Here is a 23,378-nt window from a genome sequence, read left to right as displayed (position 1 = left end):
GTCTGGGAGCCCAAGAAGTGAGGTGACCGTCGTGGTTACCAGTGTAGGACTAAATGAGCCGGATGTACCTGCATCAACCCACCAAAGTGAATGGTTGTCATACAGGCCACAGAAGCACAAACTCTGAAATAGATTTTTTTTTTTCTTTAGTTCCCTTCTAAAGTAATTCTAGTAGAGAACCCCAGGGCGTGTATAGAGTTCTGTTTGAGAAACTCTGGGCCCAAAGACCACTAAGTCTGCGAACAAACCCGGGCAGGGGCCGCGCTAGGTGCCCAGTGACCAGCCCCTCCAGTCGGGAGCTCAGGACTTGGAGGACTTGGGTCGGGGGGAGCTCAGAACTTGGCGAGGGGGTGGGGGGGCTCCAGCGAGAGCAGCTCCAGCCCGCAGGCCTGTCGCTGTCTACCTCTGCGCCCTTCCTTCCCCAGGAAACAAATGGTAGATCAGACCTCCCAGGCTCTCCGCTTCCCCCCGTGTTTGGCGGGGCGCCAGGGCACCGGGGCCCCTTCCTGCGGTAAGGGGAGACAGACCCCACCCCACCCTCCGATGCTCCGGGTCCCCGCCACCCCTCCCCCACCCCTCCCCCACCACGTGCAGGCCCGGGAAGGCAAAGAGGCCCAGCCACCGTCACCAGGGATTTTCTTTTCTTTTTTTGCTGGTTTCAGGCTTTTTTCTGCCTGAGTGAAAATGAAACAAACACCCCCTGCGCCTCCCCGCCACCAGACACACACGCACACCGGCAGTCGTGCACTCGCGCGCCGGGCCTCCCAGCCGCCGTGTCCGGGGCGGGACCCTCTCTGCACAAACAGCCGCGGGCCGGGCCGAGCGGGGAGCGCGCCGCCCGCTGCCCAGCGCCCGCCCGCTTCCTCGCGCCCCTGCCCGCCGCGCGCTGCCCGCCGCCCCGGAGGAGCGCCCGGCGGCCGGCCGGCCCGAGCGCAGGCGGCACACCCCGCCCCGGCACGCCCCGCCGGGCTCGGGCAGAGGCAGCGCGCCGACTGTTCGGGCAGCCGAGGACGACGCCGGGGCCGGGAGCCGAGGCGCAGGTCAGCCCCGAGCGCGCCCAGCTTCTGCGGATCAGGTGGGTCCCGCGGGGCGCCGCCCGAGCCCCCAGAGGCCGCGAGCCGAGCCCGGCCCGGCCCTGGGCGGCGGGCGCCGAGTGAGGGCGGCGCGGGGAGAGGACGGGCCACCGCGCTGGCCCTGCCCTGTTGCTGCCCTGCCTGTGTCCCCGCTTTTGTTCTTGTCGCTACCACTGCACCCTACTCCGACCCCGTTTCTGTCCCCGCCTCTGCCCAGCCTTCCAGACTCGGGCCAGAAGGGCCGCGGGGTGGGCTTCCCACGGGGTTCGCGAGGTGGAGGCGGGAGAGGGCAGGCTCAGGGGGCGCGGAGCTGGACCACCGAGGAAGTCTCGAAAGGAGAGAGGGTTCTGCCCCCGTGTATGGAGCAGGGTGGGGGAAGGGCTCCATCGCCCAGGACCAGATGGGAAGAGGATGCCTCCGGGAAGGGGGAGCCTGGGAGGGTGAAGTGAGGGGCGCAGGAACCCCCGAGAGCCGGGGCACGGAGCGGGAGAGGTCGGGGAGCTCAGAGAGCCGAGGAGCAACCCAACACCCAGCACCGGGAAAGTTTCAAACGTTGTAACTTTGGCAGCTACCAGGCCTGCTGCATCGGGGTGATGGGAGGCGAAGCCCTTCAGGTCTTCAGACCACCACGTTCCCACTCAAAGGGACACCACTCCGCGTTTGAAAATGGCAGAAAAACAGCTAAACAGAGTGATTGCACAAACTCTTGAAAGGCGTCCAAGAAACAGTAAAGTGGAAAAAAATGTCAGCGCGCGAAGAGAGAAAGCAGAGCGACTTGAGATTCCCCAATCTTCCCGCGGGCCAGGGAGGGAGGGAGGGAGGCGCGGAGGCTGTCGGCGAGCTCGCTCCTCCCCCAGGAGAGACCCGAGACCCCGGCGGCTGCGTTTGTAGCTCTGCTTGTCGTTTGCGCTCCTTCTGGCCGCTGAGCAGGCCTTGCTGCCTCCTTCATTTACTTAGAAATAGGTGGGTCTCAGGGGGCAGGAAGTACGGGGTGAGGGTGGGGGGAGCCCTGGCCTCGCTGCCTGCTAGCTGGGAAACCCTTTCCCAGGGAGAGCCTCAGTTTCCGTAACTACGAAATAGAGATACTGCAGTGAGTAAAGAAATGCCAAGTGCCAAGGGGCTGTGTATGTGCGTGTGTGTGGGCGTGCGTGTGTACGTAGGGGAAGGATGTGGATGGTCTGTTGTACTTCTGCGCTTCTTTGGCTAAACTCAGCACTTTTTACCTTGCTCGGAGTTAATTCTGGGTGTACCTTGCCTCCCCTACCAGGCTGGGGAGCAGGTGCAGATTCCCAGTTATTGTTACATGTAACAGGTACGCAATGACTGAATAAGACAGAGCTGAAAAAGTCCCTAGGGTTTACCTGGTCAGGGAGATTGCAAACTCTGCCCCTGAGAAGCCTAGGGTCCTCGCTCAAGGGGCACCATGGTGGGGGAGGGGAGCCTAGGCGGCAGGGCTCTGGTCCTTACCTTCCCTCTTTCAGGCAGAACCGGTTCAGTTCTGCCTTTGCCTCTTCTATATATTAGGAAACCCCAGAGGCTGTTTTTGGTATCAGATTCTTCAGATCCAGTCTGATCTGGCCATCTTTGGTGGAGAAACTAAATCTAGAGGTGCGCACAGTGATTTGGGCAAGATCCGCCAGTCGCCAGGCCTAGCCAGGAAACCTGTCTCCTTAGTCCTAGGTCAGCAATGCCTTTTCCTGGCCCTGGTGGCCCTGAGCCACCGGCTCACCTCTGAGCACCAACCAGCCTAGACCCTAACTCCAGGGCCCCAGGGCCGCCTCCCTACCCTTGAGGGAGAAGAAGCCCAGGAGTCTCATCCTCTGAGCTTTTCCAGGCCTTCAGTGGGCCTTTCACATGCAAGTTGGTTTCACAGGCTGAGGTCAAAAGAATTAGGTTCCCCAGAAACTAGTCAGCACACTGCCCCTTTCTTAGCCCAGCCCAACAGGTATCATCGACCTCCTTTATAGTTGGGGAAATGAAGGTGCAGAGAGGTCAAGTAACTCGCTCGTGGGCACTCAACTCCTAAATTGCAGCCGGGATTTGAAAGCAGCTCTGTCTGGCTCTAAGGCTTCTGCCCTTTGCATTACATCATCTCTCATGATGGCTAGAGAGCAGCTAATGGACAGATGTCATTGAGATGGGGGCAAGGGTGAGGGGAGAATGGCCGAGAGGGGGGCTGGGTTAAGGGGGAGGCTGGACATTAATATAGGTGCATTCACAGCGTAAATATAATTATTGATATATTTGAACTGAATGTGTTTTCTGCCCTGTACATTGTCTTTATTTTAGCTTTTATTTTCTAGACACTTTAGAATTATTTTCTTTTCCTAATTTTTAACTGAAGTATAATTTCCATATGATAAAATCCACAGATGCTAAGTATTGGGTTCAACAAGTTTTGAAAGCTGTTTGCACCTATGTAACCACCACCCAAAATGAGATATGAAATGTTTGCATCATCTTAGAAAGTTCCCATTTCCAATGAATTTTCCTTCTGCCCTTCCAAGCAACCATTTCCTGATCTTCCTCACCATTGAATAATTTTGCCTGCTCCTGGACCTCACATAAATGGAATCGTACTGTGTGTCTCTTTCACATCTGGCTTATTTCACTCAAGGTGATGTTTGTTAAATTCACCTGTGTTATTGTGTATATGAGTAGTTTGTTCCTTTTCAGTGCTGAGTCGTATTCCATTTTATGGATATACCATCGTTTGCGTATTTATTCTCCTGTTGATGAATATTTGGGTTATTTCCAATCTGGGCTAGTCTTTCTTTCTTTTTTATTTTTGGCTGCATTGGGTCTTTGTTGCTGCGTGCAGGCTTTCTCTAGTTTTGCCGAGCAGGGACTACTCTTCATTGAGGTACACAGGCTTCTCACTGCAGTGTCTTCTCTTGTTGCGGAGCATGGGCTCTAGACACGCGGGCTCAGTAGTCGTAGCGCACAGGCTTAGTTGCTCCGCAGCATGTGGGATCTTCCCGGACCAGGGATCGAACCCGTGTCCCCTGCATTGGCAGATGGATTCTTAACCACTGTGCCACCAGGGAAGTCCCTGGACTATTATTTCTGGTAGAAATCTTTTGTGGTCATTTGTTATCACTTAGAAGTGAAATCGTTGGGTCATAGAGTATACCATTTTACATCCCCACAGCGATGTATACGACATAATTATTCCACATCCTTGACAATATTTGGTATTGTCTGTCTTTTAAATTTTTTTTAAACTTTTTTTTTTTTGCAGTACACGGGCCTCTCACTGTTGTGGCCTCTCCCGTTGCGGAGCACAGGCTCCGGACGCACAGGCTCAGGGGCCATGGCTCACAGGCCCAGCCGCTCCGCGGCATGTGGGATCTTCCCAGACCGGGGCACGAACCCATGTTCCCTGCATCAGCAGGCGGACTCTCAACCACTGCGCCACCAGGGAAGCCCTGTCTTTTTTATTTTAGCCATTTTAGTGCCTGGATAATGGTGTCTTATACCTTCTGTTTTTTGGGGTTTTTTTTTTGCAGTACACTGGCCTCTCACTGTTGTGGTCTCTCCCGTTGTGGAGCACAGGCTCCGGACGCACAGGCCCAGCGGCCATGGCTCACGGGCCCAGCCGCTCCACGGCATGTGGGATTCTCCCAGACTGGGGCACGAACCCGTGTCCCTTTCATCGGCAGGCGGACTCTCAACCGCTGCGCGACCAGGGAAGCCCCTATACCTTTTGTATTTATGATGGAATTATAAGAGTTCTTGAGGAACACAACATGATCGGGGCAAAGAATATGAAACAAGATGGTGGTGTGGAGGCCACTGTGAGCCATGACTCCAGAGGGAAGGAACCAAATGGTGGCTGGAATTGTGACCTTAGGAATAGGAATTTACGAGCTCGGGAGAGCTCTCTATATATCAACTGAGATTTAAAGATCTGGTCCTTGTGCTCTATAAATACACAAGCTGACTCATGCTCATGGCTTTAAATGCTACCTGTATAGCAATCATCTTTACCTCCAGTTCAGATCTCTGTTGTAGGCTCCCAAGTCACATGTTTTTCTTGTTTTTTTTTGGGGTTTTTTTTGCGGTATGCGGGCCTCTCACTGTTGTGGTCTCTCCCGTTGCGGAGCACAGGCTCCGGACGCGCAGGCCCAGCGGCCATGGCTCACGGGCCCAGCCGCTCCGCGGCATGTGGGATCCTCCCGGACCGGGGCACGAACCTGTGTCCCCTGCATCGGCAGACGGACTCTCAACCACTGCGCCACCAGGGAAGCCCCCCAAGTCACGTGTTTAACTGCCCTTTGGGTATCTCTTCTTGGATGTCTCAAAGGCACTGCAGACTGGACAAATCCAGAACCGAATTCATTATCTCCTGTTGGCTTTTTGTCGTGGGTCATTGGATGGTGCCACTAGCTGAAAGAATATGGAAAGAGGAATGCCTGAGGTTGGGCAGGGAGATACTGAATTTAGTTCCAAGCTAAATGGTGTGGAGCAGTCAAGGAAGAGAAAGACTGGGTTGCACTGGGCAATTAGGAGATTACTGAAATATACTGCGAGTGGTTTTGGTGGAGTGGAGGGCAGGTAAGCTAGATTGCTGGTAGGTGAGAGAGAAAGAACTGGAGATGGTGAGTAGAGTCAACTCTTTGAAGAAGTTTGTTTGAGAAAGTCAGAGGAGGGATTGAGCTATAGTTGGAGGAAGACAGGGTGAAGAAAAGGACTTTAGGATGGAAAAGATAAGTGAGATATAGGCTCAGGGGAAGGATTTAGTCCAGGAGAGGGAAGGAATGGCCAATACAGCAAGGTGCTGGGAGGAGTAGGAGGGAGTGGGGAGGGTTGGCTTTGAAAAAAGATGGAGAAGCTTCATCAACTACAAAATTCTCTGTTGACTCTCCATGTGGACAACTCCTAATCATGACGTGTGAGGTTCTTCACCACCTGCTTCCGTCTCATCTCATATATATAGTGTATATCAGTTAGCTTTTGCTGCATAACAAACACCCCCCCCGCAACACGTAGTTTATGACCACAAAGGTTTATTTATTACTCACACTACACGTCAGCTGGAGGGCAGTTGCAACTGCATGGTTTTGTAGATCTGCTCTGGGTGCCAGCCAGCCGGCATATCTGCTCCCTGTATCTTCTCCTCCCAGGACCCAGGCTGAAGCTGCTGCTTCTACCTGTTACATGTTATTTTATGGTGAGAGCTGGAGGAAGAAAGAGATGATGTGATGCTTCTTAAAGTCTCTGAACTGGCTCATGATCACTTCTACCCATATTCCTTTGGTCAAAGCCAGTCATATGACCAAGTCCAAAGTCAGTGGGACAGAGATATATGTCCTCTACCTATTGGCCTGGAGTGGATACTTGGGAACAGCAATCCACATATATTTGTTAGAAACTCCTTCACACAGGTCCCCACCTATCTTTGTCTCTCCAAACTAATCCCCATCACACTGCTCTTTGGTACCATTGTTCCCCTTTCCTGAAGCATGGCAATGGCCTTTCAAGTCTCTATATCCCTCCATCTAGGCATCATCACCCCCGCCCCCACCCCTGACCCAGCTGCCCCTGCTGAGTTGGTGTGCAGCTCTTTCAACCCGGACCCTGCTGCTGTGTGCTCCCTGTTCTCTGCTCCAGACTCGCACCCTCCCGCACACCCTCTCCCTGCAGCCCAAGTCCTCTTTCTAGACACCAAATTGATTGGCATTTTCCATCTTTCCAAGGCTCCCCTCTGCTCTCAGGATAAAGCACATGTCCCTTTAGGTGACATCCAAGGTCTTTGAAATTCTCATCCCTCACCACCCCACCCCTTGGAACTTCTGCTCCAACCTGAGGGAATGACTGCAATTCCTGAAACCCGCTCTGGGCTTTTCCCCATGCTGCTCCCTCTGCTTAGAACACCCTCCCCGCCTCCCCTGCAAGCCCACTCACAGACTCCTACTCATCCTTCAAGAGCCCCACAAACCTACTCACAGAATCCCACTCATCCTTCAAGACCCAGCTTAACCATCACCCTCTCTGAGATGGCAGTCTCTTCATCCTGCCCCCCATGAACTAGGCATTCCCTTTCCTCCCGCCAGGTCTCTGGGCATCCTGCAGTACACACCCCAGATACATTCTGTCGCATGTCATCATTCCTCCCCTCCTCGACTATAAGCTGCTGGAGCACACTGTGCACATGACCACAGTGCTCTTTACCTGACCCACGCTGCTGCCTAAGAGTGGCCTCTGGAGGCCCACTGCCTGAGTTTGCACCCTAATGCCTGTCAGACCTGGGGCGAAATACCTCCCCTCTCAGCCTGGGCTGAAAGATCTGCTGATAAAAGCTTCACCCTCAGTCCTGCGAGACGGAGGCCATGTAGTCCAGTCTGGGAAAACAAAAAGTAATGTACAGGGCTTCCCTGGTGGCGCAGTGGTTGAGAGTCCGCCTGCCAATGCAGGGGACACGGGTTCGTGCCCCGGTCCGGGAGGAACCCACATGCCGCGGAGCGGCTGGGCCCGTGAGCCATGGCCGCTGAGCCTGCGCATCCGGAGCCTGTGCTCCGCAACAGGAGAGGCCACAACAGTGAGAGGCCCGCGTACCGCAAAAAAAAAAAAAAAAAAAAAAGTACATTTGGACTGTGGACTGAAGGCAAAGGGGTCATCATTTAGTCTACTTAACTCAATTATTTATAAAAGTCCTTGCAGGAACTTCCCTGGCAGTCCAGTAGTTAAGACTTTGCCTTCCAATGCAGGGGGTGCGGGTTCGATCCCTGGTCGGGGAGCTAAGATTCCACATGCCTCACGGCCAAAAAACCAAAACATAAAACAGAAGCAATAAGAAGAAAAAAAAAAAAAGAAGCAATATTGTAACAGATTCAATAAAGATTTTGAAAATGGTCCACATCAAAAAAATCTAAATAAATAAGTAAAGTCCTTGCAGTTCTAAAAAGGGGAAGTAAAAATATGTCATCGAAATCTCCAGCCAAGGAACTAATCTGCTCACCTTGTCTCAACGCTGGCGTGGAGGCCACAGACCTCAGCTGCCTACGGTCAGGCTGTGGCTCTTGCCAGGACTTGGGCTCTGCCCTTATTGCCAAACAGAGTCTCTAAAGGAGAGGTGGCGAGGGCAGCAGGGTGGAGACCCGAGGCAGTGTGCTTACGTTTTGTGTCCCAGGGGAAACCGCACCCAGGCGTTCTCCAGGGAGCTGGTGTAGGGCCTGTCTTTCCTGCAGTGCCTGTCTCAGGCCGTGTGTGGTGGGCAGATGTGAAGGGCAGGCGAAAGCGTGGAGCTGCTGCTTGGGCCAGGTCCTAACTGGAGAGTGAGTGATCTGAGACAGAAGGAGCACATCCGGGAAGGCAGAGGGGGAAAGGATTTCTAGAAGGATGTGGTCAAGAGGGTTGCATGGCTGAGAGGATGGATAGAGGATTGGGCCCTGGAAGAGGTCGGCTGGCTATGGGTTGATCGCAAGAGCCTGGAGGGAACGGAAAAGTACTGTAGAGTTGTTCTTACCAGAGGTCCCTACACTAGTGGACAGTTAGACAAGTGAGATCGTATATCCACCTTGCTAGAGGCTCACAGAAGCCCTGTGATGTCGGCAAAGCAGGAATTATTCCCCCCATTTTGCATGTGGGGAAACTGAGGCTTAGAGTTTTGATCTTTTGGCCAAAGTCTCTCAAGAACGAAGTGGCAGAACTGAGGCATGAAAGCCCAGCCTTGACTCCACACCTAATTTGGCTTGGAGACTCTGGTGGGCTGCGGGCAGGGGGAGTGAAGGTGATTCTGAAGGGGGGCCAGGGTGCTGGGGCACAGATCCATGCCCAGCCCAGCTGAGGGCTCCTGCCTGGCTCAGCCCAGAATTAGCCAGAGAGAGTGAAAAGTAGCAGCTGGAAGAGGTTGGAGAGACAGAGGTAAGGTCTTGTAATTAGTTTTATTTATTTATTTATTTGGCTGTGCTGGGTTTTAGTTGTGGCATGCAGACTCTTAGTTGCGGCGTGCGAACTCTTAGCTGCGGCATGTGTGTGGGATCTAGTTCCCCGACCAGGGATCGAACCCGGGCCCCCTCCATTGGGAGCGCGGAGTCTGGACCACCAGGGAAGTCCCTTATGATTAAGGGACTTATATTAAGTTCTTAATAAAAGTTTCAAACTCCTTCCCAGTCTGGGTGTTCTTATCTTCTGTAGACTTGCTTCACGTGCCCTGGACTTGGCCCCATATGGGGGGTGGGAGGGACACTAAAAGGAGCTTTGGGCTGAAGGTGAGCTCGTCTCGCCCCACTGAAGCTGGTGCTGCCGGCAGCAGGAGCTGTCGGAGCCTCAGCTTCTCTGTCAACAAAACGATACAAGGCTATGATCTGGCCGACTTCTCTCTGAGCAATATCTGCTGTTAAACAAAACGCAGGCAAGTCCACACCAACAGGAAGTGAACATTCAAACTAAAAATGTGCAAGGGAGAAGCAGCTGCTTTGGGCAGAGGGATCAAGTTTTGAGCCCCCATTTGTGAGTTTGGGTACCAGGAACTGGTTCTAAAAGTTACACCTCTTGCCAAGACTCATGCTTTGAGTCACATATTCATTCAACATTCACTGAGCTGCCAGAACTTCACTGACTCATTGTTAAAGCATCCAGAATTTATTGAGCATCTGCTACGTGCCCTGCTAGACACCTGAGATTAGCAGTGAATAGAGAGGTACCATCCCTGCCCGTGCAGAGGTAGAATTTAGCCTGGGAGACAGTCATTCAACAGCCAAGTGCACAGAGAGAGCCAAGAAGGAGAAATACGGGGTGGAGGGTCACAGGGGCCTGTAGCTGTCGGGGCAAGTAGTCAGGAAGGGCTTCCCTGAGGAAGTGACCTTCAAACTGCAGCCTGCAGGGGTTAGAGGCTGAAGAGGGAAGAGTATTTCAGGCACAGGGAGGAGGCTCTGAGAAGCAATCATCCTGATCTTCCCCATGGCCGTTCCAGAATCCAGATGGCCCTGGTGTCTGGAGCGACACCGAGGAGGGAGCGAGCCTGGGGCAATGGGTCAGCTGCCCAGCGGGGTGAGGTTGTGTTTGGTAGCATCTGCAGGCAGAAGCGCAGCTGTCCTTTCTCCTCCGTCAGGGAAACCACGAGTCCTCAAGCGGCCGGCCAGCTGTCTCCGAGAGGAACTTGCCTGGCATCTGTGGGGAACGACAAGACACTTTGCAAAATCAAGGGCGGGGTTTTCTCTAAGGGGAATATGGCTCCCGGAGAGCAGGGACTGGGTCTGGATTTGCTCTCGGTTGATCGATGGTTGTTTGTAGATTGGTATTGTTTTATTTTTTGGAATTTTGCCTTTTTTTTTTAATTGTATTTATTTATTTATGGCTGTGTTGGCTCTTCGTTTCTGTGCGAGGGCTTTCTCTAGTTGCGGCAAGTGGGGGCCACTCCTCATCGCGGTGCGCGGGCCTCTCACTATCGCGGCCTCTCTTGTTGCGGAGCACAGGCTCCAGATGCGCAGGCTCAGTAATTGTGGCTCACGGGACTAGTTGCTCCGTGGCATGTGGGATCTTCCCAGACCAGGGCTCGAACCCGTGTCCCCTGCATTGGCAGGCAGATTCTCAACCACTGCGCCACCAGGGAAGCCCTAGATTGGTATTTTTATTGCAAACTCTTATTTTCATATGTTAACCAGAGCTGTGCAGAGGAAGGGGGAATTAATATTCTCATGTGCAAATTGAGTGCTTAGGAATTCATTCCCTGGCATGAAAAGGCTTAGTAAATGTTTGCGGCTGGTATACTAAGAAGCACCTGAGAAGAGGTGCCGGGCAGGAGTCCTGGCTGCAAGCAGCCGAGGGAGCTTACGGCTCACCGGGGCAGAGGAGGCACGCATTGGAAGCATTTTTTGTTGTTGCTCACAGTATCCCTGGGGAAGCTGGAAAAGCAAGTTGCGCAGAACCAGTAGAGGTTGGACAACAGACCACACAGTTAGGCTCTCCCAACAGGAGCTAATTGTAGCTTTTGCTGCCACTGGAGCTGCTGTAACATTTCACTGGCATCGGAACCTTAGCGCTACTTCCTTATGATGCAAAGCTGACCAGGCCTGGGTCACTCTCCTGCATTCCAGGTACAGATGAATGACCAGGGGGAGTGTTCGGTTCGTTCTGCTCTGGTGGTGGAAGAGGGTTCCTGACGCTGAGAAGTCACAAAATCCTCCAAAGTCACCAGAGATAGGGGGTCCAGTAGTGTCACAGAATCCTACAGGTCTAAGGAGAGTCACAGGACCACAGCTATGGGAGGGAAAAGTGTTCTGGGGAACTTCCAGAGGGGCAGCCTGGCCTTAGTCAAGTTATCGAACCCCTGAACCTCAACATTCTCATGTGTAAATGGGTTGGCGTGGATTTAAGAGAGAACCTGTGTGTCTAGTGCCTGACATGGTGCTTGTTATCATTATTATTGGTAGAAGTAATAGTAACGTCACTCCGCCGTTATCAGAAGAGTTATGTTCTTGAAAGAAGAAACCCAACGTACGAAAATCTAGAGGAATTCAGAAGTGACCGCACACTTTTACACAAACAGATTCTCTGCAGGGTGTTCCTTTAAATTTTTACCTCCCCAGTATACTTAGGATAGGATTTAACTTATCAAAAATAAACCAGAGGAATGAATGCATCACCATCTTACAGACCCTTGTTAAATACTGTTGAAGAGAGCAGTTCTTTTGCAGGAATTGACAGATCTGTTTAGACCTCCCAGACTCGCTTCCTCGCTGTGGAAGCCTTAAAAAAGGAAGAGGGAAGTTCATGGCCACAGGACTGTAGCCACCGCCCTCACACACAGCCCCAGGAGGGTTGGGCTGCACCACCATACACTCTCCCCAGAAAAACAGACTCCCACAAACACAGAAGGCCTGGATTAGAGCTGGAGGCCATGGTATGCTGGTAAATGTTTCATGACCAGTTGAAAAATGAAAGCCCAGGGACTTCCCTGGTGGTGGAGTGGTTAGGAGTCTACGCTTCCACTGCAGGGGGCACAGGTTTGATCCCTGCAAGCCACACGGCCAGGCCAAAAAAAAAAAAAAAAGAAAGCCCTGATACATGGTATTTGCCAATTCCCATAGTATAGATATTTCCACTGTGACCAGTTTCTAGCGACTACTGGAGGAGCTGGGAGCATGCTGCTGTAGAGTATTTTCCACTGTGTCTAGATACAGCAGACATAAATAACCTCAAGGGTATAGCATGTAGTAAAACAATTAGGACGTGATAAGGTTTTTTGTTGTTGTTTTTTTTACATCTTTATTGGAGTAGAATTGCTTTACAATGGTGTGTTAGTTTCTGCTTTATAACAAAGTGAATCAGTTATACATATACATATGTTCCCATATCTCTTCCCTCTTGCGTCTCCCTCCCTCCCACCCTCCCTATCCCATCCCTCTAGGTGGTCACAAAGCACCGAGCTGATCTCCCTGTGCTATGCTGGCTGCTTCCCACTAGCTATCTATTTTACCTTTGGTAGTGTATATATGTCCATGCCACTCTCTCGCTTTGTCACAGCTCACCCTTCCCCCTCCCCATATCCTCAAGTCCATTCCCTAGTAGGTCTGTGTCTTTATTCCTGTCTTACCCCTAGGTTCTTCATGACATTTTTTTTTCTTAGATTCCATATATATGTGTTAGCATACGGTATTTGTCTTTCTGATTTAGGAAGTGATGAATTTTGATGATTACCTTTTTTTTTTTTTTTTTTTTTTTTTGTGGTACGCGGGCCTCTCACTGTCGTGGCCTCTCACGTTGTGGAGCACAGGCTCCAGACACGCAGGCTCAGCGGCCATGGCTCACGGGCCCAGCCGCTCCACGGCATGTGGGATCCTCCCGGACCAGGGCACGAGCCTGCGTCCCCTGCATTGGCAGGCGGACTCTCAACCACTGTGCCACCAGGGAAGCCCCTGATGATTACCTTTTATCTTATTGTAATTCACTTAGTTGTGAGTTTATAGAATTTAATTTTTAATAATGGCTGTGTTTAACAACTTGCTCGCCAAGTTCCTGAAAATTTAACAACTGGCTCTTGCAAGCCAGCATGAGCCAGCTCCAGGATGCTACTGGCTTGGGAGGTCCTTGGGGACTCCAGAGGACCCAGTGAAAATAGGCCATCCCCCCAAACAGCAGCTTCCCCTACCCTCAGGCAGTCTCTAACATGCCAGCCTTTTTATTGGCTTTATTACCCTTTTCCCCACCTGAAATTATGTCTTTAATGACTTGTTAATTATAATTATTGATTTTGTATATTTGTTTACCAACTAGAATGTGAGCTCTGTGAGAACAGAAGACTTTCCTGGGTGGTTTGTTGCCAAATCCCCAGTGCTTAGAACACTGCGTGCATGTAGTTGACCCTCAATAACCATGGATCAACTGCACGAGCAGAGACAGGGCTAGGACCCTTCGAGGGTTCAAATCCTACCTCTGCTATGAAGTGCATCTTTCTTTTTTTTTAATTGAAGTATAGTTGATTTACAATTGTGTTAGTTTCAGGTGTACAGCAAAGTGATTCAGATATATATATATATATATATACACACACACACACACATGTTCTTTTTTCCTTATAAATTGTTGAAAGATATTGCGTATAGTTCCCTGTGCTATTCAGCGGTCCTTGTCAGTTATCTGTTTTACATACAGCAGTGTGTATATGTTAATCCCCAAAGGGTGCATGTTTCCTTGAGCCTCTTCATCTGTAAAAGAAAAGAGTTTGAGCAGAGACCCCTAGGGTTCCCTTCAGGTATAAAAAGTCTCTGTACCTGACAAAGGCGTCCCTTCCCCACAGTGCAGCCAAACAGGGATTCTCAACTGAGCATCCTCCGGGGTAAAAGCCAGTGCACTGGTTGTTAGGACCGTCGGTTTTATTCTTTTCCTCCGAGGACAGCTTTCAACACTGAGTGCAGCATGGCTTCCCTTGAGCTGCCGTGACTGGCCCCATCCAGCTGTGCAGAGAGAGCGCCAGGCCCTGCCTGTTCAGGGGCAGCAGATATTTTGAGGCCTGTGGCATTTGCAGCTGGGTGAAATGCTCTAGGGTGAAGGAGGGAAGTCTTCCTAGGTGAGTCGTTCCAGCAGGATGGGCGCCCACAGCTCCACCTGGAACACAGAGCCCACTGGAGCCAAGTGGGGGCAGCCCTAGGAGGGAGGCAGGACAGGGACCCTACGTGTCTCCTGCATCATGCTTTGCATCTTAGGACAGTGAGGTAAAAGACCGATCCTTTCCTTCTTCCTTTCTTTCTGGTCTCCCGTGGACCGGTCCTTTGGTAAAATACCGTAAACGCGAATTCCTCTCAATTTCTGTCCCTCCTCGTGGAGGAACAAACAGCATCTGTCCGCAGCCCCGCTTTGAGACTCACAGCAGCTGGTGGAAACAGGTGTTGGAGTCTCCTCCCTTTGCAGGTGAGAACACTGAGCCAGGCGGGGCTCAGGACCCTCCCCGGGTCCCTGAGGAGTGGAGGGAGATGGTGAGGCCCACACCTCTCCCAGGGGAGAGGCCACCAGCGCTGTCCGAGGGAGTCATCCTCATCCCTTCTCGAGGCTGAGATGACTGAATCCAGCCTCCTCTTCCCTGGGAGGTTCCAGGCAGAAGTAGGAACAGATAAACCCAATCCGCATCTTCTTCTGCATCTCATTGCCCTCCTCCACAAGGTCGTCCCCCTCCAGGGCAAGGTGGAGATGGTCCGGGACCCTCCCTCTACTACTGACTCAGTGCAGCTGGAGGCCTTCTCTGGTGCCCAGCAGCCCCAGGGAGCAGCCGATGCCCCCAGTCCATCTGCTTTGGGGCAGCATCGTAGGTTTTTCCGCCTTTCCCTGCATAGGTCCCTTTTCCTATGGTGTTTGGCCCACACTGAGATTCAGATTTGCTTTCCCTGAGGGATGGGGCTTGGGCGTGGACTGCCACTGCCGGGCAAGTAGGGCTGCCTGGGTTCTGCCTGCCCTTCTACAGTCAGCAAACTGGGAAGAGGAGTGATTCAGAAACCAGAGATATCATCAAACAGGAACAACTCACGCTTACTGGGCACTTACTCCAGACGCTGTTCTAGTAGCTTTACAGGAGCCCTGCCTTTTCATCACCCAGAAACCTGTTTTTTATAAATGAGGCAAGGAAGCACAGAAAGGTTTAGCTGTTTCCCAGGGCCACATGGTAGGGGAGAGATCTGGGACTCAGATACGGGTGAGATGATGGGACCCTTCATCAGGGCCGCGTACTGCCTTCATAAAGAAGATGTCAGAGCAAGCAGGGAGCTGGCGTAGCCCTCAATCCAACCCTCTCACTCCAATGGATGGGGAAACCCAGGCCCAGAGAGGGGTGGGGGCTTCCCTAAGGTCACACAGGGCCTGCGCTGGAGCCCAGGAGTCCTACACGCCACCTTCGGCTCTGTCCTGAGGTTTTACCACCTTGGGTCAAGCATCAGAGTAACAGTTACAAGGTAACATCGCCAAGACGGCTCATCTGCTGGTTCTGTGCTGCGGGGGGCCCCCTGTGGTTACGTGGGGGCGGGAAGGGCATGGGAGGCCCAGCCAGACCCCAGCAGCGCCCTCTGCCTGCACTGCTTGAGAAAGGTCTTGGGCATGGAGTCCCGGCATTAGTTGGAAAAGTTCAGACTCTTTGCTCCCCCGCCAGCCCCCCATGCTGTAGAGAAACAAGCGGCCCATCCGCTCCTAGATGTCACATTTCCTGTTTGTGAGCCTGGATTGAGGTAGAGTCCATGGTGAAGGGCAAGGGGAGGGCGGGGCCTTCCTTTCGGGAATTAGAATAGTTGGAGGTGGAAAGAGCTGGAAGATTTTGCCTAAACGCTTCATTTTGTAGATAGGGACACTGAGACCCCCCAGATGTAAGAACCTGGCCTAGGTCATAGAGGATGCTGGAATCACCCTGGCTTTTGCTTTTTGGGGTTTGGTTTGTTTTTTCTTTTGGAGACAATGCAATCATAGAATGTGTGAGCTGAGCTGGCAGAGATCTATTTAGTCGGTGCCCCAGTTCACCTCTCCAGGTTGCATAGGTGAGAACCTGAGACTGGGGTGGAGGTGGGCGGGGATGGAAGAGTACTTTCTTTTTTTTTTTTTTTAACTGTGTAATGCTTTATTGTACAAATGTTTTCATAATATATTTAATAATTACTTTATTGTTGAAAATTTGGGCCACTTAAGAAACTATTGGGTTGGCCAAAAGGTTCGTTTGGGTTTTTCCATAACATCTTACAGAAAAACACGAATGAACTTTTTGGGCAATCAAATATAATTTTTTAAATTAATTTTTATTGGATTATAGTTGATTTACGATGTTGTGTTTCTGCTGTACAGCAAAGTGACTCAGCTATACATATATAATACATATGTCCCCTCTTTTTAGAGCACTTTCTTAAGATCCTAGAGCTGGCTGCTGGCAGAGCCCTGAGAAGAACTCGTTTCTTGAATCAATGTACAACAAATACCATTGAATGCCACCTCTCAGCCTGATGCTGATTAGCAAGGAACTTTCCATCTGGTGGGGAGGTGGACATTAATCAAATAATCATGCATATATGTCCAAAGACTGATCACTGCCCTCAAGGAAAAGAACAGGAAGCTACAAGGAGAATAAGACTCTTCCCTTAGGAAGTGACGTTGGAGCTGAGACCTAAAGGACACGGAGGGAGGGGGTAGACGGGTGTGAGGGGGGTGGGAAAAGGTGTCCCAGGCAGAGGGAAGAGCACGTGCAAAGGTCCCGAGGCAGGAAGTGCCTCATTTTATAAATGAAAAAACCGAAGCCCAGAGATTGGAGACCCATCTAGCTTAGTGCCCCAGAGAATCTTTCTCTTCCCCCACCCCCAAGTTCCTTAAAACTTTTTTAAAGGAAAGAGAAGATAAACAACTAACTAAACAAGTGAGTCAGTGGCAGAGCTGAAAGTACTGGGACCCACCCCCCTCTGCCTTCACGCCAAGGGAATTTTAGAAAACCCTCAGACTGGCTGTTTACGAACTGTGGGACCTTGACTAAGACAGTTAGCCTCTTTGAGCCCCTGTTTCTCCATTTGTAATACGGAGCCCACCTACCTGCTCTATGGATCCCACACAGACTTCTTGTGAAAGGGCTCCGTGCTGGCCAGTCAGTGTGGGAGGGAGACCCAGGACAGCGGGACTGCTGGTTCCCCTCCCGTGTCTCCTCCAGGGCTGGCCCTGGGCCCCAGGTCTGAAGGAGCCTCTCTCCACCCCATCATTTGACTGTAATCCTATAATCCACCAGTCAGCATTAATCACACATGGGACCAATGCCCCACCAAGACACATATGTGTCTTGGACAGTGAACTTATAGGAAATAAAGGAGGAACCTTGGGAGCACCTGTTATGCATCCAGCATCTCAGTAGACACTCCACACAAGCAGCACTGTTTAACCCTCCCAGCAGCCCTGCAAGGTGGGTGCCCTTCTGCCCACTGGCTAGGGAAGGACACGGAATCTCTAAAGGACACTGCCTAAGGTCACATAGCCAGGGAAGGGCCACTCCAGGGGTAGCCCCAGCCTGCTCATCTTGGAGGCTACCTTCTGGTCTGTCTGCCCTTGAGCCAGCCGGGAGCAGAGGGCCAGGCCCCAGGAAGGTGGACCCGCGTGACCTAGGGCAGAGGGCACCCTGGCCGGCAGACACATTGGCTGCCCTTCAAACCAATATCTTTCTATCTTTGTTCGACGTTTATCTGGGGTGAGAGGTGCTGGAGGAAGTGGATTTGCAGTGAATGCAGATGGTGAGGCTCTCCTGGATTCTGAATTCATTCTACGCGAGAACGTTTTCCAGAAGCAGAAGGGATAGAAATTCACTGACAAAGTCACTTTCCCAGCTGCAGTGAGTTAATGTCCTAAAAAAACACCAGCTGTTCCCCATTTTTCTTTCTCTCTTCAGTTTGCCTTTGAGCTTTTCCAAGCTAGACAGCTTCTTGGGAGGCTCGTTAGAGGATTTGTTTTGGTTCCTTTTTTATTTGAAATTTATTTAAATATAGACAAGAACAACTAGCCTTAGAAAGGGGGCCTGCTCTGCCTGTAGTTTATTTTGACTGAGCAGCTTGGTGTATTCTTCAGATGGCATCCTTGAACTTGGCTGCTTTTATTAAGTACAGAAAGTATTGCTTACATTTGCATAAAAGACAACAATGCATCTTGGGAAAGTACCAGAGAACCACTAGTTTGATGTAATTAAATCGTTCTTCATCTGGCTTTGCTTTTTTTGTTTTTGGTTTTTTATGGGGTCCACACCGCTCAGCATGCAGGATCTTAGTACCCCGGGCAGGGTTCCGCCAGGGATCGAACCCGTCCCCCCTGCAGTGGAAGCGTCTTTTTTTTTTTTTTTTTAAGCGTGGAGTCTTAACCACTGGACTGCCAGGGAAGCTCCCGCTTTTTGTCTGGTTTTAAAAACAACGTATTCTCATTGTAGAACATTTGAAAAATGCAGAGAAGTGGAAAGAATAAAGTGATCACTTTGCCACAATCTCATTGCACAGAATTCACCGCTTTTACCACGTGAAGCTGGGTTTTGTTTTCGTGGTAAAATAGAACATAAACCATTTGAACACTTTTTGAGGGTACAATTCAGTAGCACTAAGTACATTTACAAGTTGGACAACCATCACCAGTGTCCATCTCCAGAACTTTTCCATCATCTCAAACCAATTAAGCAAATAATTTCCCAATTCCCACTCCTTGCAGCCCCTGGTAACCGCTATTCTACTTTCTGTCTCTATGAATTCGACTACTCTAGGTACCTCATCTAAGTAAAATCGTACAATATCTGTCCTTTTGTGTCTGGCTTACTTCACTTAGCATAATGTTTTCAAGTTTTGTCCGTGTTGAAGCATGTGTCAGAATTTCATCCCTTTTTAAGGCCAAATAACATTCCACTGTGTGTCTAGACCACATTTGTTTATCCATTCGCTCATGGATGGACATTTGAGTCGTTTCCATCCTTTTGGCTATTGTGAATAATGCTGCTTGAAATTGGGGTATACAGGTGTCTCTCTGAGTCCCTGCTTGCAGTTCTTTTGGGCATATAACCAGAAGTAGGACTGCTGAGCCATATGGTAACTCTGTGTTTAATTTTTTGAGGAGCTGCCCTACATGTCCAGTAATTCTGATGTATAATATCCATAGTGTAAATCATAGTCTCTGTGCAATTTTGTATCTGATTTTCTTACTTCATTTTCCATTGTATCAACTATTCCTCAACAACGTTTTTTAAAGGTTGCATAATATTCCACTGTGTTGTCGTACCACATTTCCTTTCTCTCCACTCATTGATTTCTGGGCCACAGCAAAAGATTTTAAAATACAATGATAAAATAGATAACTTGCTTCTGATAAACAGCCTTATGTTCTGTTCGTACTTGTTCAAGAAATACTCACCAAAGAGAAGTTGCTGCCCTCAGGAAATTTTTTAATTTCTCCTTGGGGGATTCTTGGGGATCATCCAATTCAGTGGTTTTAAAAGTTCTTTGAAGCCAAGGAACCTTTACTACAAACAAAACAGCCAAGAGATAAAAGGAGAGATGGCCTAGAGAAGGGTGGGTGGGGCTCAGAGTCTGTTCTCTCAGCCTCTCCAGCTCCTCTCTGTGTCTCTGAGGGACTTGGGGAGATTCTGGGGTTTTTTTGGAACAGTTTGAAAACCACCAGGCTGATCCAGCACCTTTATTTTAACAAAGGGTAGGCATCTTGAGAGAGGAAGGGACTTGGCTGAGGTCAAGTTCATTTTTTCATTCATTCATTCATATTTTTTCTCAACCCTTAACACCTGCTGCATGCATGTCCGTATCACTTAGGGAGCTTGTTAAAAATACAGGTTCTGGGGGCTTCCCTGGTGGTGCAGTGGTTGAGAGTCCGTCTGCCGATGTAGGGGACACAGGTTCGTGCCCTGGTCCGGGAAGATCCCACGTGCCGCGGAGTGGCTGGGCCCGTGAGCCATGGCCACTGAACCTGCGCGTCCGGAGCCTGTGCTCCGCAACAGGAGAGGCCACAGCCGTGAGAGGCCTGTGTACCGCAAAAAACAAAACAAAACAAACCAAAAAAAACAGGTTCCCAGGACTGTTCCTTCCAGACTCCAAAGCAGTAGATGTATGGAGAGACCAGGACTGGAAACCCAGCTCCACAGTCCACACTGGGCTCCACTGGGGGTCTTCCCCTTCCAGCCCCTGCGTTTGCAGATGCTGGCTCTTCGACCCAAGTGCCCTTCCCCACCCACCAGACTCCTACTCACCCTCTGAGGCCCAGTTCAAATGTAGCCTCTTCTTCTTTGAAGCCTTGCTACACAGCCCGTGCACCATGGCTTAGTCCTTCCTCTTTGGCCCCAGAACACAACACGGGGCCTCCATCCCCTCTCAGCCACTCACACTTAAATCTTTCTCTTGTGCATAATAGTTAATTGCTTCCAGGCCTGGCTCCCTGACTAGAATGTCAGCTCCTTAGGGAGTCTGTATAATCTCTGCGTTCCCCACAGTACCAGGCATAGAGTGGGTGCTTTGTTATTGTTTATTGGCTGGACTTGGATCTAGTACAGCCCCATATTTGGAGGATAAGAAAACCGAGGCCCAGATACAGCCTGCAATTTATGGAAGGTCATACAGCCCATGGGGGCAGTGCCAGACTGCCGCCCGGGTGTCCTGAGGCCCAGCACTCAGCCCTGGCCAGCTGGCCAGGAGGGCAACTAGCCATCTGCTCTGGGCAGACAGCACTGGCCCCACTACCTTATCCCTGACTCCTATAATAGCCCCGGTTTTCGGAAATCCAGAGAGCTCTCTGCCTTGCTTCTGATTCAAGTGTACATGTTTGGATGCCTGGAATTAAGTAAATTCTAGTTTCAAAAAGTTTTATAAAGTATAAAACTTCAACATATACTGTATGGGATATTATGTGAGTGCTGCTTGGACCAAGCCAGCGCTCAGAAGCTATGAAAGCAAATCTAATAGGGACTGTCTGGGGGTAGGGCCAGCCAGCATTCTGTCCAGAGGTGGCTGCTACAAAGCCCTCCTGTTGTCCTAATTTGTGATCAACAACTGATGCTTTTCTAATTAGCACGCGGGATGCTAAAAATAGTGTTTTTTTTAATTGGGGAAACAGGTGCCTTGTTTATTATGATGAATGTTGTACATGGGCTCACACTGCTGAAATCAAAGTAGTTATGTTATTTATGTATTTATGCTGTGGGGATGGGATAAAGCAACACTTATTCACTCCCCACTGTTGCATGAAGATGGTATAGGGTTCCTTACCCCATCCCAGCCAGGAACTCTGGGTTTTATAGGACAATGCGGGACAGAACCCAGCCTCTGGAACCCTGGCATCTGCCTCTGCAGGGGTCCTTAACCTTTATTGTGCTCCTTTATGGACTCCTTTGGCATCTGGGGGAGCCTATAGACTCCTTCTGGGAATGTTTTAAATGTGAAAAATAAAATGAATAGGATTATAGAGAGAATGACTCAGATTGAATTATAGTTACTAAAATATTGGGTTGGCCAAAAAGTTTTTCCATACCGTCTTACGGAAAACCCATACGAACTTTTTGGCCAACCCAATATTAATATTAGGGATTGAATTTCAGCTCAACCGAACTGAGATGCTTCCTCATCTGTAAAATGAGGATGATTCCGGTACCTACCTCTCAGAGAGCTCAGTGAGAATTGAATAATGAGTGTAAAGTGCTTAGAACCCAGCTCAGTATTCAAGAAGTAGTAGCATTATGCTGCTGTTCCTGCTTTGTTGCTGTTGTTATTATTATTATTACATAAGGTACAGATTCCTGCTCTTCAGGAACTCACAGTCTGGACTGGGATATATGTAATTATATGTAAGTAATTAAAGGTAGAAGTAAAGGTGCAGAAAAGAAGCCTGATAAGGGGCTAAGGGGAGCTCAGAGGGAGTGAAATGTCTTCCGGCTGAAAGAGCACTGGGTGGTGGCTAAGCTTTTGTGTCAGCCAGACTTGGATTAGTTATGGCTCTGATCCTTAGCTTGAGCAAGAGATATCATCTTTCTGAGCCTTGGTTACCCCCCCTGTAAAATGGGAATACCAGTAGAATCTACAGGGTTGCTGTGAGCGCCACCTCCTTCCCTCCCATGATCAGCCAGTTAAAGCACACATCCTTCATTGCCTTGAAACCACACCCCCTCCTTGTCTTTCTAGCCACCCTCACTGCCGCCTACCCCGGCCAGACAGTCCCTAACTGGGGAGGAATCCAGCCAGTTGCCATCCCTACCACTGTCCTTGGGCTGGCGTGGCTGGCTCGGTTACAGCCCCAGCAGGGTTGCAGAGCTGCTTGGCACTGTGTCCTCATTCCTGGTCAGTGTCCTCTCCCTGTGCCCAAGGCATCTGCTCCTAACCTGGGTGGCTGTCACGTTGCAAGCCTGCAAGACGTTCTCATGAGTGACCTAACTTCCTATCTCATAGGAAAGGGAAGCCACAGAAGATAACACGCTGAACTTCCTTCTCATTCCTTTCAAATGTAGCTGAATCTTCAGCCATCTTTGAAACCTAAGGAGGAAAAAATTTCTGCAGGACACTGGAGAGATGCTCTTGCCTCCACTTCATTTTCCTTTGTTTATGCAAGGCTCTCATTGAAGAGGAGGGTAAAGATTTTTATAGGGAAGAGGGCAGATTAATATCTAGAGAATATCGTATTCTGTGTGAGATGGGCAGTGTATTAGTCAGGATGGAGTATGGTATGCTGCAGTAACAAACAACCCTTGAATCTTAGGGGTCAAACCCATAAAGGTGGTTTGTCTTTTTTTTTTTTTTTTTTTGCTGTGCCTCTCAGCTTGTGGGATCTTAGTTCCCCAACCAGAGATTGAACCTGGGCCCTCAGCAGTGAGAGCACAGAGTTCTAACCACAGGACCGCCAGGGAATTCCCTAAAGGTGTATTATTTCTTACTCTAGTTAATATGGGCATCTTGGGTCAGCCTGGGGCTGTGTTCCTCATTCAAGGAATCAGGCTGATGGAGCAGTTACCTCCTTGAATGTACTTCATGGCACTGAGAAAGAGAGCCCTAGAGGGTCTTCCCCTGGCAATTAAATGCTTGGGCCATCTCATATCTTATTGATCGGACTAGTCACATGGCCCTACTCAACCACAAGGGGACCAGGAAACGAAAGCCTACCATGAAGGTGGAGAGCAGGGACTATTTAGTAGAACAGCATTAACGAATACCCCAGGTGGGCCACTCCTTTTTTGTGTGCTAGGTCAACTCTGCAAGCGGAGATAACCAGGCACGTGGCACAGACAGAGTGGGCTGTAGGCTGTCCTTGGTGAGTGCTAGGAAACCACACCCAGAGAGAAAAAACCCTAAAGGCACCTCTTAGCCCCAAGTGCTAAGCAGAACAGAAAGGCACATGCAGCTG

At 50.3% G+C, this 23,378-nt stretch overlaps 1 protein-coding gene across 5 annotated transcripts in view; it reads left to right on the top strand.

Moving 5' to 3' along the window:
* The first annotated feature begins 731 nt into the window (after positions 1-731).
* GGTA1 (glycoprotein alpha-galactosyltransferase 1 (inactive)) overlaps positions 732-23,378 on the top strand; it is a 65,904-nt gene continuing 43,257 nt past the window's right edge. For 2 of the 5 annotated variants that reach the window (XR_004483017.2, XM_033427278.2), the window contains exon 1: positions 794-1,075. The gene's annotated coding sequence lies outside the window, so the exon portion shown is untranslated. Of the gene's footprint in view, positions 1,076-23,378 lie in introns of all 5 variants that reach the window. The other 3 variants (XM_004269263.2, XM_004269264.3, XM_033427284.2) reach the window with 3 other exon arrangements.

Source organism: Orcinus orca, chromosome 6 (genome assembly GCF_937001465.1).
Source record: "Orcinus orca chromosome 6, mOrcOrc1.1, whole genome shotgun sequence".
Lineage (NCBI taxonomy): Eukaryota > Metazoa > Chordata > Mammalia > Artiodactyla > Delphinidae > Orcinus > Orcinus orca.
Note: the sequence above shows the minus strand (reverse complement) of the source record. Positions and strands in the feature narration are given on the sequence as shown.